Source organism: Camellia sinensis, chromosome 8, assembly GCF_055761805.1.
Source record: "Camellia sinensis isolate YWXY chromosome 8, ASM5576180v1, whole genome shotgun sequence".
NCBI classification, from domain to species: Eukaryota; Viridiplantae; Streptophyta; class Magnoliopsida; order Ericales; family Theaceae; genus Camellia; species Camellia sinensis.
In genome coordinates, this window is record NC_138968.1 from 92445703 (window position 1) to 92459629 (window position 13927).

At 39.3% G+C, this 13927-nt stretch overlaps 1 pseudogene; it reads left to right on the forward strand.

Annotated features, from left to right (window-relative positions):
* Window positions 1-1304: 1304 nt before the first annotated feature.
* LOC114312400 (gibberellin 20 oxidase 1 pseudogene) lies at window positions 1305-3389 on the forward strand (annotated as a pseudogene).
* The last annotated feature ends 10538 nt before the right edge of the window (window positions 3390-13927 follow it).

Below are 13927 nucleotides of genomic sequence, written 5' to 3' on the forward strand. Positions count from 1 at the left end.
TATTTTTACACAATAGCATAGATAGAAGTATAGATATAAATATAGATTTCAGATCATAACCATTGAAACTAAAAATAGTAATTACATCATTACATGTTTTAAAATCACAAAATTTAAGGAAATAATACTAATATATTATTGGCATTCCTTAAGAGAATTTAAAAATTAACCAATAATATTTTTACATAATAGCATAGATGAAAGTATAGATATAAAAATAGATTTTAGATCATAACCATTGAAACTAAAAATAGTAATTACATCATGTTTTGAAAACATAAAATTTTAGGAAATGATATTAATATATTATTGACAACAATTAAGAGGATTTAAAAAAATATCAAATAATATTTTTATATAATACTATAGATAGAAGCATACATATAGATATAAATTTCATACCATAATCATTGAAACTAAAAATAGTAATTATATCATTGCATTTTTTAAATCACAAAATTTAAGAAAATAATACTAATAGACTATTCGTGATGATCAACAAGATTTAAAAATTAATTCAATTTATGTAAATTAGATTTTAGACTAATTACAAAATGACATGTGTAATTTAAGTGTTAAAAAATTATAAATATATGAGAAAATTATATTGAGATTTTCAACCTCGAAGAGGCCACAATAGTTTTATGTATATAATATAATTAATAATTAAATTAATCCAGTTCCACTCAAATTCTATTGGAGTTCATTATGGCCCTATTTTAATTATTTATTTTAATACTTTAATATATATATATTATTTTTGAAAAAAATTATATTAATTTGATAACCATAATTATATGATTTTACCATTTTTATCTTGAAAACTGAATAATTTGTTTTCTAAATAATATTTGTGGTTCATATTTTTAAAAAAGGTAAAAAATTATGTTGCTAAAAATCAATGTAATTTTCTTTTCATGAATAACCTGTACATTAAAAATAAATAAATAAATAAATAAAATGTGAATTATATCAAAATAAGACCCGTGACGAGATTGGCAAACAGAACAGAAATCAGATTGTTATTTAAATCTCAGTTTTCATCAAGAGCATTGCTATTGAGATCCAAAAATCAAATATACTCTTTAAACCTAATGATGTGGCACTTTATTAAATTATTTTAATGAACCCCCTCTCATATTTATTATCTAATCATCAACCAATCATTTTATTGACACGGGGTGTAAAAATTGGGTCACTATAAAATAGACTTGTATATCATTTTCCTTTAATCAATATCTATGTCCTCTCTCTCTTTTACAACGATCTCTCTCAAGTCTCAACAACACCAACACTTTATGCCAATGCCTCATCCTCCTCTCTCTCCTCCATCACCACCACCACTACCATCATCTCCGCCAGTAAACAACCCAAAACCTCCCGTGTTCGATGTATCTCTTCTAGACCATGAAAAACCTAGCCTCCATGAGCCACCACCGCTCTTCGTTCCACCTATCGACTTGGGAGCCTTCCTTTCCAATGACCCCCACGCCGTGTCAACTGCTACTCGATTGGTCAATGAGGCTTGCAAGAAGCATGGCTTCTTCTTAGTCATCAACCATGGAGTTAGCCTATCAATGAAGCTCACAAGAACATGGACTTGTTTTTTGATATGCCATTGAAAGAGAAACAGAAAGCTCAGAGAAAAGTTGGAGATTATCCTGGGTATGCTAGTAGCTTTACTGGTAGGTACTTTTCCAAGCTTCCATGGAAAAAAACTCTTTCTTTTAGGTATTGTGATGATGGTGGCTCATCAAACGTAGTTGAAGAGTACTTGGCCAGCACAATGGTGAAGATTTTAGACAATTCGGGTATGAAAAACTCAAGTTATTCTATTTGGTTGTGTTTTTTCTCTCTTTGATTTCATTTTTTGTGTTTTTGAAAACAAAACAATGAAAAATTTAGAAATACCAATCAGTCTGATGTTATTTTTTAGCAATGCTATAAACTCAGAAAAAAAATATCTAGAAAAACATATTTAAGAATAATAATCATTTTCCATGTGGTCCACATCCCATCAACTTTAAAAGTACACTATATAATTCTTTCAGGGTAGATTTTAAAATAACTTTTCATGCTTCATAGTATTTTTGATTATTTATATTTTTCTTTTCTTTTCTTTTTTACTTTTTTCAAAAGTATTCAGAAAATTTTCTCGAAAAACTTTCAAATATATATATATATATATATATATATTTGTTAGCAAAGAAAGGAACCATAGCCCATGTGATTTCTATTTTGTGTTAATTTGATTACTACAATTTACTTTAAAAAATTTCACATTATGTCAAACTACCCTAATTCATAACAATCCTTTGGAAGTTTAACTGAAATCAAGTGTGACACGTCTCAAAGTAATTGAGGGGTTAAAATCCGATTTGAACATATTTATTCCTTTTTCAATGAATCATATGTTTCTTATTTTATTTTTTTTAATTTCTCAAAATACAAAGTAAAAATTTGAAGAGCAAAATTAATACAATTGAATTTATTGAAATCCAATTGATACAAGAATTAAGTTAGAAAATCAAAATGTAATTTACTAGAAAAGAATATTATTAATGGATACCCATATAGGTATTAGATTTCTTGTAGCTGTACCGTTTTAAATTATTTTAAGTAATTGAGTTAATTTTATTATTAAAGAGGATTTTGTTTTGAATTTAAATACCCACTTGAAAATATTAGATTTTTTAGGCAAGTCTTCAAAAAATTTTAATGAAAACTATTTTCAACAAAAAAAAAAATTATTAGATTTTTTTTGTTGATGTAAAATAAAGAGTACAACAAAGGTACATCACAATGAAGGGTAAAAAATGGAATGTAACATTTCGTTAAACAATTTTTTATTTTTTGCGTATTCTCAAAAATGATAACACAAAACACAACAACCAAAAATATAAAAAATAAAAATACCTTAAATTATTTAGAATGATATCTATCTCTCTCTCAATTTATTATTTAGCTAAACTTGCTTTTTTGTTTTTATTTTTGATGTTTCTTGTGTTTTCTTAGAAAGGTATATTATTTTTTTATGTTTTTTGTGTTTTCTTAGAAAGGTATACCAAGATTATTGTGAAGCAATGAACACTCTTTCACTTAGAATCATGGAGCTATTGGGGGTGAGCCTAGGAGTGGGTCCAACCCATTTAAGAGAATTCTTTGAAGGAAATGAGTCAATAATGAGATTAAACAACTACCCTCCTTGTCGTAAAGCTCATGGGACTCTTGGAACTGGTCCTCACCGTGATCCAAACTCACTCACTATCCTTCATCAAGACAATGTTGGTGGGCTTCAAGTGTTTGTTGATCAACAATGGCACTCCATTCTTCCCAATTCACAAGCTTTTGTTGTCAATATTGGAGACACATTCATCGTGAGTACATAAACAAATGTTGAATAAGCAAAATTCTATAAGTAGAAAAATAGTCTGAAAAGTAACCAAAAAAGGCTAAGCTTCCTCTGACTCTAAATTTAGGATGATAGTTTTCTTATCCTCAATGAGAAAGCAAAGTGGGGACGAATTTTTCTTTCCCGTCTTGCCTGTTGTCATCCTTGTTTCTCTCACCCAAAACATTTACAGACATTGAATCATGGAGGATTCAAAAATCTCGAAACATATCTAATAGTTATATATGTTTTAGGATAGAGGACACCAATATTTAAGAGCAAATGATTCGGTCTTCAAAAATTGTAATAATAAGGTGAGAATAGTTGAGTTTTGAGAGAAAAGAGAGTAGTCACGGTTTTTAGAGAGAAGATGGGGAAAGAGAGAGAGAGAGTAAGTGAGAAAAGTGTGTGAGAAAAGTGCGTTTAGGGTCTGTTTATAGTGGTAAAATAATAGCCCTAAAGTCAAAGGAAAGGATAAGTTAAACCCCAGAAAGTAGAGCCCAAAACCGAATCAAAAATCTGGAAATAACTCACAGGGGTTGACCCTCATGACAGTGATGTCGACCCTCAAGAAGAAAAGCTGAGACACTAATGTTTTGTAGAAGAGGAGGGTCGACCCTAGGAGACAGTGGTATCAACCCTCAACCCTATATTTCAGTATGTAACCCAAGACAAAGCAGCGATGGAAGGGTTGACCCCACCAAGACTGGTGTTAACCCCAGAGGCCAATAACATGGTAAATGTCAACACCACCAAGACTGCTGTCGACCCCAAATTTCAATAGCTACACCAAGGGCACAGCAACAAGGTGGTGTCGACACCACCAAGGCTGGTATCGACCTCTGGAGCAAAACAAAACAAAGAAAAGAAAGCAGCATCGACACCACCAAGGATAATGTCAACCCTCAAGCCATAATCCAACAAGAGAAAAGGGAGGGACAACCACTACGGATATGGTTTCCCTGATTTGAAAGCAATAAATGGGTTAGGTTTAAGCCCAGATCGCTACAGCGACCGAAAGACCACTCGAGTGACCACCCTTTATTTTCAATCTTGGCTCGAGCGACCAAGAGTTGGCTAGAGCGTAAAATTAGAGCATCTAGTACTTTTGCAGACTAAGGAGTTCACTCGAGCAACCAATGTTGCACTCAAGTGAAGTGTCCTGTATTAGGAAACTTTGAAAAGTTGTTCTATGTTTCAATTTCCGTTCTATTTCATTTCTGAGCATTCTTAGGCACACATTGTGCATCCTAAATGAACTAAAGAACTGGAAAGAAGTCTAAGAAGTTAAACAAATAAAAGAATGAATTGAATTGTATTATGATCCAATTTATGTATGTGCTATAAATTGTGTGGGGTCAATCGTGAGGACGAATCAACCATCTGAACATTGAGTAATATCTTAGTAAAGATATTTTACTTATACTCTATTTTCTTATTGTTCACATGTGGTAAGCTTTTCTGAACCTATGATTTGATAAGTGTGAATGAGTTATCATCTTTTGTTTGAACGATATGATAACAATGTGATATTAATAAGAGTATTATAAGAACAGTGGACCCGAGGTCATTCTGTATATATTTGAATTATGGGGCAAAGTCGCTCGATATATCTGAATTGGGCCTAAGGCTGTTTTGTGTATCTGATAAAGTGGACCCAAGGTCGTCCTAGATCTCTGAGAAGACTGATTGACTGATATGACATGATTGAATCTCTGACAAGTCTGAATGATTGAAATGCAATTGCAATAATTGAATGGCCATTCTATACTGTAAATGATTGGACCCAAGGTCATTCTGATAAGAGGTGACTGAATTCGATCAATGAGTCCGTTAACTGTTGGACCTGAGGTCATTCTGTACACTGCTCGGCCCAAGGCCATTCTGTTGAGCGGTGATTGAACACGTACTGTATATTCTGCTATCTCTTGAACCTAAGGTCATTCCATCACATGCTGGACCCGAAGTCGTTCTAATGTAAAACGCTTACTGATTATATATTGATCAGATATGCTTATATGTTAAAAGGGGCTCATTCACTCAACCCCTTTACTTTGGTATTATTCACTAGGCGTTAGCTCAATCTATATTTATATGTATGTAGGTGAGCAGCGAGATGTCCAGCCACAGCCCTAGTGATCCTATGAGAGATTGTAGACACCCCATTTTTGACCGTCCTCAAGACTTGGACGTCACCGTTTGAACACTCGGTGATCATCCACGTTTGTGTTCGTCTTGAGTTCCTGGAGGTCTCGGCCACACGCTTTGCCTCAGGATCTCTCGACTCGACTGTTTTGTGTTTGGTTTTGCACCAAACACTTGTGTTTTGCCTTGGAGGGGCAGGGAATGGCTTGTGCGCCATCCCCACACATCACCGGCCATGGCTTGAGGCCACCGGCCAGTTTTTTGTTGCCATCGGCCAGATGTTTGGCCAGTCGGCACTCTAGATGGTCGGTCAGCCATTTATTTTGTCAAAATAGCATTTTTGGATGGCCGATCACTGTGCATCTGCTTTTGCAGATGTTTTTATGCCAGCTGTGCTAGTTGGCATACACCTTTTCCCCCCTCCATACACGTGTATGGAGGGATTTCACTCTTGCCAAGCTTGTTTTGTAAGCTTTGCAAGAGTGATCTTCTATAAAGAGGAGGCCTCTCCTCCCTCCTCTAGGGTTACAAAAAATCCCAGGAGAGCTCTAGTTCTAGGATTAGCATAGTGTATCTATTCTATCTCTATTTCTCCCTCTCTTTTGCTCTAAGTGTGTGTTTGTCCTTAGTTTTGCACTAAAACACCTACCATTACACCTTACCTTGGTTGCTGAGGCATTGGGGGGTTGTCCTTGAAGTTTTTGAGCTGGTTTGGAGCTAAGAAAGCTGCTGGAGTGATCCTTGTCAAGAAGGTCTTCAAGGGTAATATTCTTGCCCTTTTTACCCCATCTTCGCATAGTCTTTTTGCCTACCCTGCTTGCTGGTTTAAGCTTAGTGTATAACATATAAAAGTCTTGTTTTTACCTGCTTAAAATAGTTGTTTAAGGTTTCTTTTAGCTTTGGGGTTGTTTGACCCCTCTTAGGCCTTGTTAGGCCCTATTTTTGTGCTATTTTGGTGAGCTCCGGGACCACCTTATTTGGGCCTCCTCACCACAGAAATCTTGAGGGATTTTAGTGGTGAGGATGGTGGTTTAAGGTCCCAATAAGGAGAGGGCCACCCCCTCTCCTTGTTGTCTTCAATATGTGTCATCTAAGCCTCATGTGTGAGCAACATTTTTGAGACCATGTTGGCCATGTTTCAGTAGGTATTTGGTAGTATTTTACCATGTTTTACCTCTGTTTTTACTTGGTTTAGACACACCATGCTTACCTTGCATACTTGTCTTGTAATGTCATGTTTTAGCCTTAACATGCTTTGTGCTTTGAGCCTTGTTCTAGCATGATTTAGGCCTAGCTTTGTGAAGCTTTTATGCGTGTGTTAGCATGCTAAAGGTCTGTTTTTGGTCATTTGGGTCATCCATGCTTTTCTTTGTATAGCTACCATGTAATTCCCCTTGTATGCCTTGAGCATTGACCCCTCTAGCATGCCATCCTTGCTTTGTTTCAGTGGTTTGGAACCACTTGTCATGCCATTCCAGTCCATTTAGCATGCTTGTATGCTTGCATTTGGTGTTCCTTCAAAGCCTTAAAGAGTTCATGTTTAATGTTCCCTGAATGTGCCATTGCGTATGCCATCATGTGTAGGCCTCTAGGATGCCACGTCGTTGTGTTTTTGGCTTTGTTTTGGCATGCTAAAACTCTAATTTTGGTCATTCAATTCATGCCATGTTTGGTTTTGTTAAGGGTAGTTCAATACCTCTTTGGTGAGCCTTAGACCTCAGACTTTGCTTGCATGCTTTCATTGCCTTGTTTAGATTGATTAGGCATCATTTTATAACATGATTTCAGAGTTTATAATGCATGCCATATGCCCATGATGTTCCTCTTTTAAGTGTGCTTAAAAGTTGTCTCCATATGCCTAAGTGTTGGACCTTGTATGCATGCATGTTTGTATGTGTTTTGGCCCTCATTTCTATGGCTTTCGACCATTGTTTTGGGCCTAGCTGAGAGCTGCCCAAATTAGTCTAAGTCCACTCCCACTCTTTACATGTTGTTACATGCCTTACACTTTGCATGCTTTGATTGCATCATGTCTTGCATGCCCATTAGCCTTGTATGTTGTTGCATACTTGGCCCATCGCATTCTTGTTTGTGTGCTTCAACATCCGTATTACATCTTATATGTTTGTTGGCTAGCATTGATGCTTCATGCCTTGTGTGTTTGTTTGCATTGTCATGTTGCATACTAGCTCACATGCCTAGGTCGCAGGGCATTGGCATGTATGCTTTGCCTCTTTAATTGAGTATGATAGAGGTTGAGCTCATTGTTTGTTTGTGTGCATTTCATCCCACATTAAAAATGCATACTTGGTTCTTGAGCCATCACACATTGAAATGCGCGATTGGTGATTCGAGAATCGAGTACCATGCCCCTTTGAGTCATGAATATGATAAGGAGTGTGGTTGGTGCAAACATTACTTGAAATGCATTGTCATGCCTTGTTTTGCCCTCTACTGCTGTCTAAACAAATTCTGCAAGAAGCTTTGGCCGGTCGACTACACCAAATGCCGATCGACCATTTATGGATGGCCGATGGCTCCATGGATGGTCGATGACCATCCTGCCATGGCCTGTGATCATTCCCCTTGGCCGGTGGTGTTCCACAATGTCGAGAGAGTGTTCCTTGGGAATTGTGCCATTTTCAGAGGAGCAAAGCAGGGAAAACAGAGGCAACTTGTGCATGGTGACGGATTTCTGAGCGAAACCGAGCGTGCATGCATTGGACCCTCTTCCCGAGGCTGTTTTTTTTACTACTTAATTAGATTAGTTAATTTGCTTAACTAGTTAATTGTCTGTGATATTTAATTAGCTTGTAAGTTAATTAAATTGTATTATTCTTTTGGTCCCTCCGAGCGAGGGCGAATTTGTAATAAGTTTGGGTGCGTGTGTGCATGTCTTCCAACCCCCACTTCTTTCTCCCTTTTACTTACCTACTTTGATGGTTTGTGTTAGGGCATGTTTAATTTAGCATACCTTATGCTGTGCATGCGTGCATCATTCATTTGTCTTGCATGCACCGGGCTCGGCGCATCATGCTAACTGCATTGCATTTCAATTCCAAATTGAATACGTGTTATCTGTTGCATTTCACATGCCATGTTTAGGATAGCCGAGCCTGTCTAGATTGTATCTTTGCATGTGTTGCATTAGCCATTTTAAACATGAACTAGGATCATGCATATGATTACTAACTAGTTCATTGTTTTGGCACAGAGTATGATGTAAGTATTTATGCTTTAGCATCTCGCATGAATGTGAATGTTAACATGACAGCATGCCTAGTATGCGGCTATATGCTTACATGATATTACTGCCTGAATGCCTGTGGGTGAAGGTTGGATTGTTTGAGTTGGAACAACTCATTGAAATCCGTGTTTTAGCCTACTCTTGAGTAGCAAATTTTAAATCATTTTCAAACAAACGGATATGCGATGCTTTGTTCCAAATTAGGCGATCTAGTCTATACTTGTTTGTTGTTTGCATCACGTAGTAAATCTAGGCTAATAACCGGAATAAGAACGCATAATGTTTTCAAAACTAGATATCATGGTTAATAGAGGCCGATCTTCGGATCGGGCGAGAGGGGGTGCTCATAGCTAACCTTCCCCAATCGTAACCAAGTTCCCGAGCCGAGGCAACTTTGGTGATGACGAACACGTGGCCTTAGGCAAACGAGTCAGGGTTTCCTAAATTCTCCCAAAATAAAATATTTAGGTGGCGACTCTGCATCTGACAAAGCAGTCCATGTTTGGCACTTCTTTACAAAAATCTGTTTTCCAAAGCGATTTGCCGGATTTGGACTCTTTGGTGATTTATCAATCTCACATTGCACATTGTGAGATCAGATTAAGAACCGACACGAATCGAGTCCGAACTGTAGCACGAGGCCCAAGGGCGCGTCTACAGTTTCTGGCGACTCCGCTGGGGAGTTTAGAGAACTTGACTCGAACGCATGATATCCTGTTTTGACTACACTTATGTGCTTCTTTGCATTGCATGTGCATTGGTGCGCCTAGGACACCGTGTTTGCCATCTGCTATTCCTGAATAGTTTGCCAGAGGCTTGCTTTGTCAAAGCATGCCCTAAAGCTGACCGGTTATGGACTCTGCCAGTATGGGAGCACAAACCCCGGTTTTACCGGGGCACCCTTTTTGACCGTTCGACCTAGTGTATATTCGGAATCCATAGTGACCATCCCAAACTAGGATAGGTTGCTTAGCCGATTTTAGGTTGTTTGAAACCGCTGCGTGCGTAGTGAAATCCTAGCTCCTGACAAAATAGGACAGGGAAACCCTACCCCAACATAGGGGTGTTTTGGTTCTCATTTAATTGCTATGTGCTTTTAGAGTGTATCTCTATCGGAACGCACATATCAGTTCACAAGTTTAAGTACCAAGCCTGAGGGCATCAGTATCAGTATTTTGGGGAATCAGTTATATCTGCGGGTATCAGACTCAGTTTTGGGACAGTGATTTTGGGGAACAGTGATTAGTTGTAGAGTACAGTTTTTCAGCTATGCCTGTGTCTGTTCCGTTTGGGCTGAAATGCTGCTTGTTTTCCCTTTCAGTTCAGAGATTTGGGTTCAGAGATTTGGTGTTCTCCTTCGCTGAGGCAAGGCAGACATCTGATCCGTCAATCGCCGATTGCATCATCTCCGTTCGGTTCAGCGAACTTATGATGACCCAAAGTTCAGAGGAAATCGTGGTTATGGCAGCCGCATTAGACCAAGGGATCATCTTGCAGGATGAGACCAATGCTGATGTACCACATCCGCCCAGGTCGCCTGTCGCGCGCCCGATCTGGGAGCCCCAGTTGTTTCAAGCTCGTGAGCCCACCACGTTCGAGTTGATGGGAATGATTGGTGACCTCCAGAGGTCTGTGACTGATCTCGCCTACGGAATGTCGGCTTCGCTACCAGCCCCATCGTATGCCGGGAATTTTGTACCACAGGAGCCCCAGCTATTGGGGCGGATTGTGATCGAGCTTAGCCAGCCTGAAGCTGTCCTAAGCTATGGCAATGACATGTCAACAACAATCGGTTTCCGCTCTGATATAGCAACCCAAACCCTTGATCAGGCTGAGGCTAGAGGTAAGAACAAAGTGGGAACAGATGTTGACCCCGTTGAACAACTGCTGTGGGCAGTCGAGGCTTTGAAAGCTGGGGGGATGAATAAGCGACAAGTATTCGCAGTCATGACTAAAGCTGTGGATGATGCTTTCCCCACTCCAGCCGAGGATAGTTCAAGCCAAGCGAAAAATTGGGATAGGCCCCGTCATGCCAGAATAGTCCCTTCTGCTCCCAACCCTGCACCAGGAAAAGATCAGAAAGCCAAGGCAGTGCCTGCCGACCCTTTCGCTAGTACGTCTAGCAAGAACCCTCAGACTTCGAAGTATCTGCCTCGAGGACGCAGAGTCTTTCATGCCCTCTACATGCCTTTGTCTATGATATTTCAAATTCTGGCTAAAAAGGGGCACCTTAAACCCTTCGAACCTCGACCTCTTCCGAAGAATCTCCCCCTCACACATGATGCTGCCTTGTACTACGCATACCATCAGCAAACCGATCACAGCACCGACGGTTGTTTCCGCCTTCGCCACGAAGTGCAAGATTTTATCGACAATGAGGTCATCCTCCCACTCACCTCAGCAAAGTCTGTTACCACTGAGTTGTTGGACTTCGAGGATATTGCAAGTATGTGATCAGGGGTTGAACCACCTGCGGGCGGCGCTCGGTGTATTTCAGATGTGGCGTTTGGCACGCACTGTCGGGAGCATTTGCGAATGCAGTTTTATAATTTCTGGCTTGGGTGTTGAGTCAGTTCTCTGTTTTGTTTTGGGTCTGTCTCATTGTCTTGAGTCAATCTTTTTGCTTAAGGGCCTATCTTGTTGTGTCAAGTCAGTCCCACTGTATAAAAATCGGGTGATTCCAGGGTTGTTGCCTCGGATATCATTATTTTGTTTTGTAACTATCCTTTTTCTTTCTTTCGAGTCTGTCTCTTCTGTGGAGCCAATTGCAACCAGGAAATCTAAATGAAACGGCTGCGGCTATCAGGTTTTTATGCTTATTACTACTTTGAGCTAGTTGTGCCAGAGCATTTGAATGAAACGGCGGAGCATTTCACTTACTTTTCTATACCTCGAATTCATTACATTGACCTAAGTTTTTCAAAACTTTTTTAACACTGTGGTGATGAAAATGAAGAGGAAGGAATTCCTCGGGATTTGTAAAACTTTGATCATTTGAGAGAAAGAGAGGCGTGCTAAGCCCTTACTGATTGAAATCGTGTTTGTTAACGTAAGTACTGAGAAGGACCCTGGCTTGATCCAGATTGGTTCCGCACTATCTTCAGCGAGAGCAATTTGTCCCTTTCTTAAAAAAATTTCAAAAACAAAATATTTTGCGCAGTCCTGCGAAGACCTGTGTGGAATCGCTCTTGAGATTGTGCAGCTTAGGATCGCTCTCAGCCTCGAGACTTGAGCCCTTGCTTTCAAACCTTGGACCTTAGGTTCAGACTGTTCAAATGATCAACCGCAATGCAAGGCCTATCTGGCCGGATTTGAAGCAGCCCTCGAACAAGAGGCACCAAAGTTAGATCAAAAAGATCAGACCTCATCAGAAGAAGCTTGCAAAGCTAAATCAGAAGCGCCCCTCAAACTAGGGGCAAAAATGTCTGATGTGCTCGAAGAGCCGAAGACGGATCCTTCTGCAAGTCAATACAACAACCACCCCCCAGGATACGGATGGCTTCGAGATCCTAAAACCATTTGGCATGGACCTGTTACACTTTCACCCTTGAGAGGTTCGCTGGGCCGAAAACCCGAAAGGGCGACCCAGGCAAAAGTTAGAGCAAGAGAAAAATACAAAAAAGAAGAAAAAGAAAAATGCAAAAAGAAAAGAAGAAAATAAGAAAAAATGAAGAAAATGAAAAGAAAAGATGAAAAAGAAAAGAAAAGAAAAGAACAAAAAGAATTAAAGAAAAGAAAAACACAGCTCGCAAGGTTGAAAACACAGAAGGACGGCATTGGCAAAAGTTAGAGCGCAAAATGAGAGGTTAATACCCGAGTGTACCTTACCGGAACTACGTAAGGCTTGATTCCCATGTCTGGGATACGTAGGCAACTTCATCCTGAAGTCCAGCCACAAACACTTTCAAATCAAGTGTGTCCATGTAATGGTTTTGATCATCCTTGCCTTTTTTGAATCCAATAGTTCGGTTGTGACACGACCGGAACTATGTAAGGCTTGATTCCCATGTTTGGGATACATAGGCAAATTCATCCTGAAGTCCAGCCCCATGCACTTTCAAAGTGACTGTGTCCATATATTGGTTTTGACCATCTTTGTCTTCTCTTCATCCGAGAGTTCAGTTGTGATCATCACTAACAAGAACCGTTTATAGTATGATGCGGCGTTATCCAGACAAGGGGCAACTTTCCATTGCCATGAGTCGCCATCCAAACCAGGGGCAACTTTCTGTTGCCGTGCTGTGCCCTTTGGAACAAGGGGCAATTTTCCATTGCCTCCGATCCGAGGTTGTACATCTCGAGAGTAAGTTTCATGCTCGTTGAGCACTGGCTGTTTGCCAAAATGATTTTTGAGAATTTTTTTATTGAGGTTGACTATTTTCTTGAAAATTATTTCATTTCTCTAAAACTGGACCATTTTCTTGGACCCAAAAAAGGAAAATTTTCAGTGCTCATAGCCTAACTTGCATGATTTCAAATCAAAAAATTGAACAAGCATGTTAATCTAACTTTCATCTTGGTCAAAATTGTTTTAGTAGAAAGCCAAAAACAAAAATGGTCAAAATAATGCACTAGGGGCACAGTTGAGTCAGGCTGTCTGTCTTTCCCCCATTTTCAACATACTTGCCAAGAAGGGCACTCTACATGCCAGGAGGGCACAGTTGAAGCTGTCAACAAAGGGTTGAAAGCTCTCTCAACCTCCAAGCAACGAGGTATCAAGCCAAGTGCGAAGTACGAAACAGAATGGATCAAGATACTCCACTCCCTTATCAAGAACATCGACTACACGTCACCGGAGGAAATAGCTGCGAGCTAACAGTGTTGGGCATGAACCCACGACCTCTTGTTTATTCATCGACCATATCTGGGAAGGGATGAAAAATGAGAGAGTGAAGAATAGAGAGGTGTGAGCCGAGAGAAAAGTGAGCAGAGGGATTTTGAGAGAAAAACCGAGCCTGAGGGCCGAGTGATGTGAGAATCACAAATAAGAAAGGGTAGGAATAATACTCGAAGAAACTAGCTCCTCACAAACTAAGAGGTTTCTTGTCTTTTATAACACGTCTGTGTGTCGTGTCTTTTGTTTTGACTGCCTCGATTCTTGTCTTGAGTCGTCTCAAGTGTTACTTGATTTGTTTAGGTTGAGT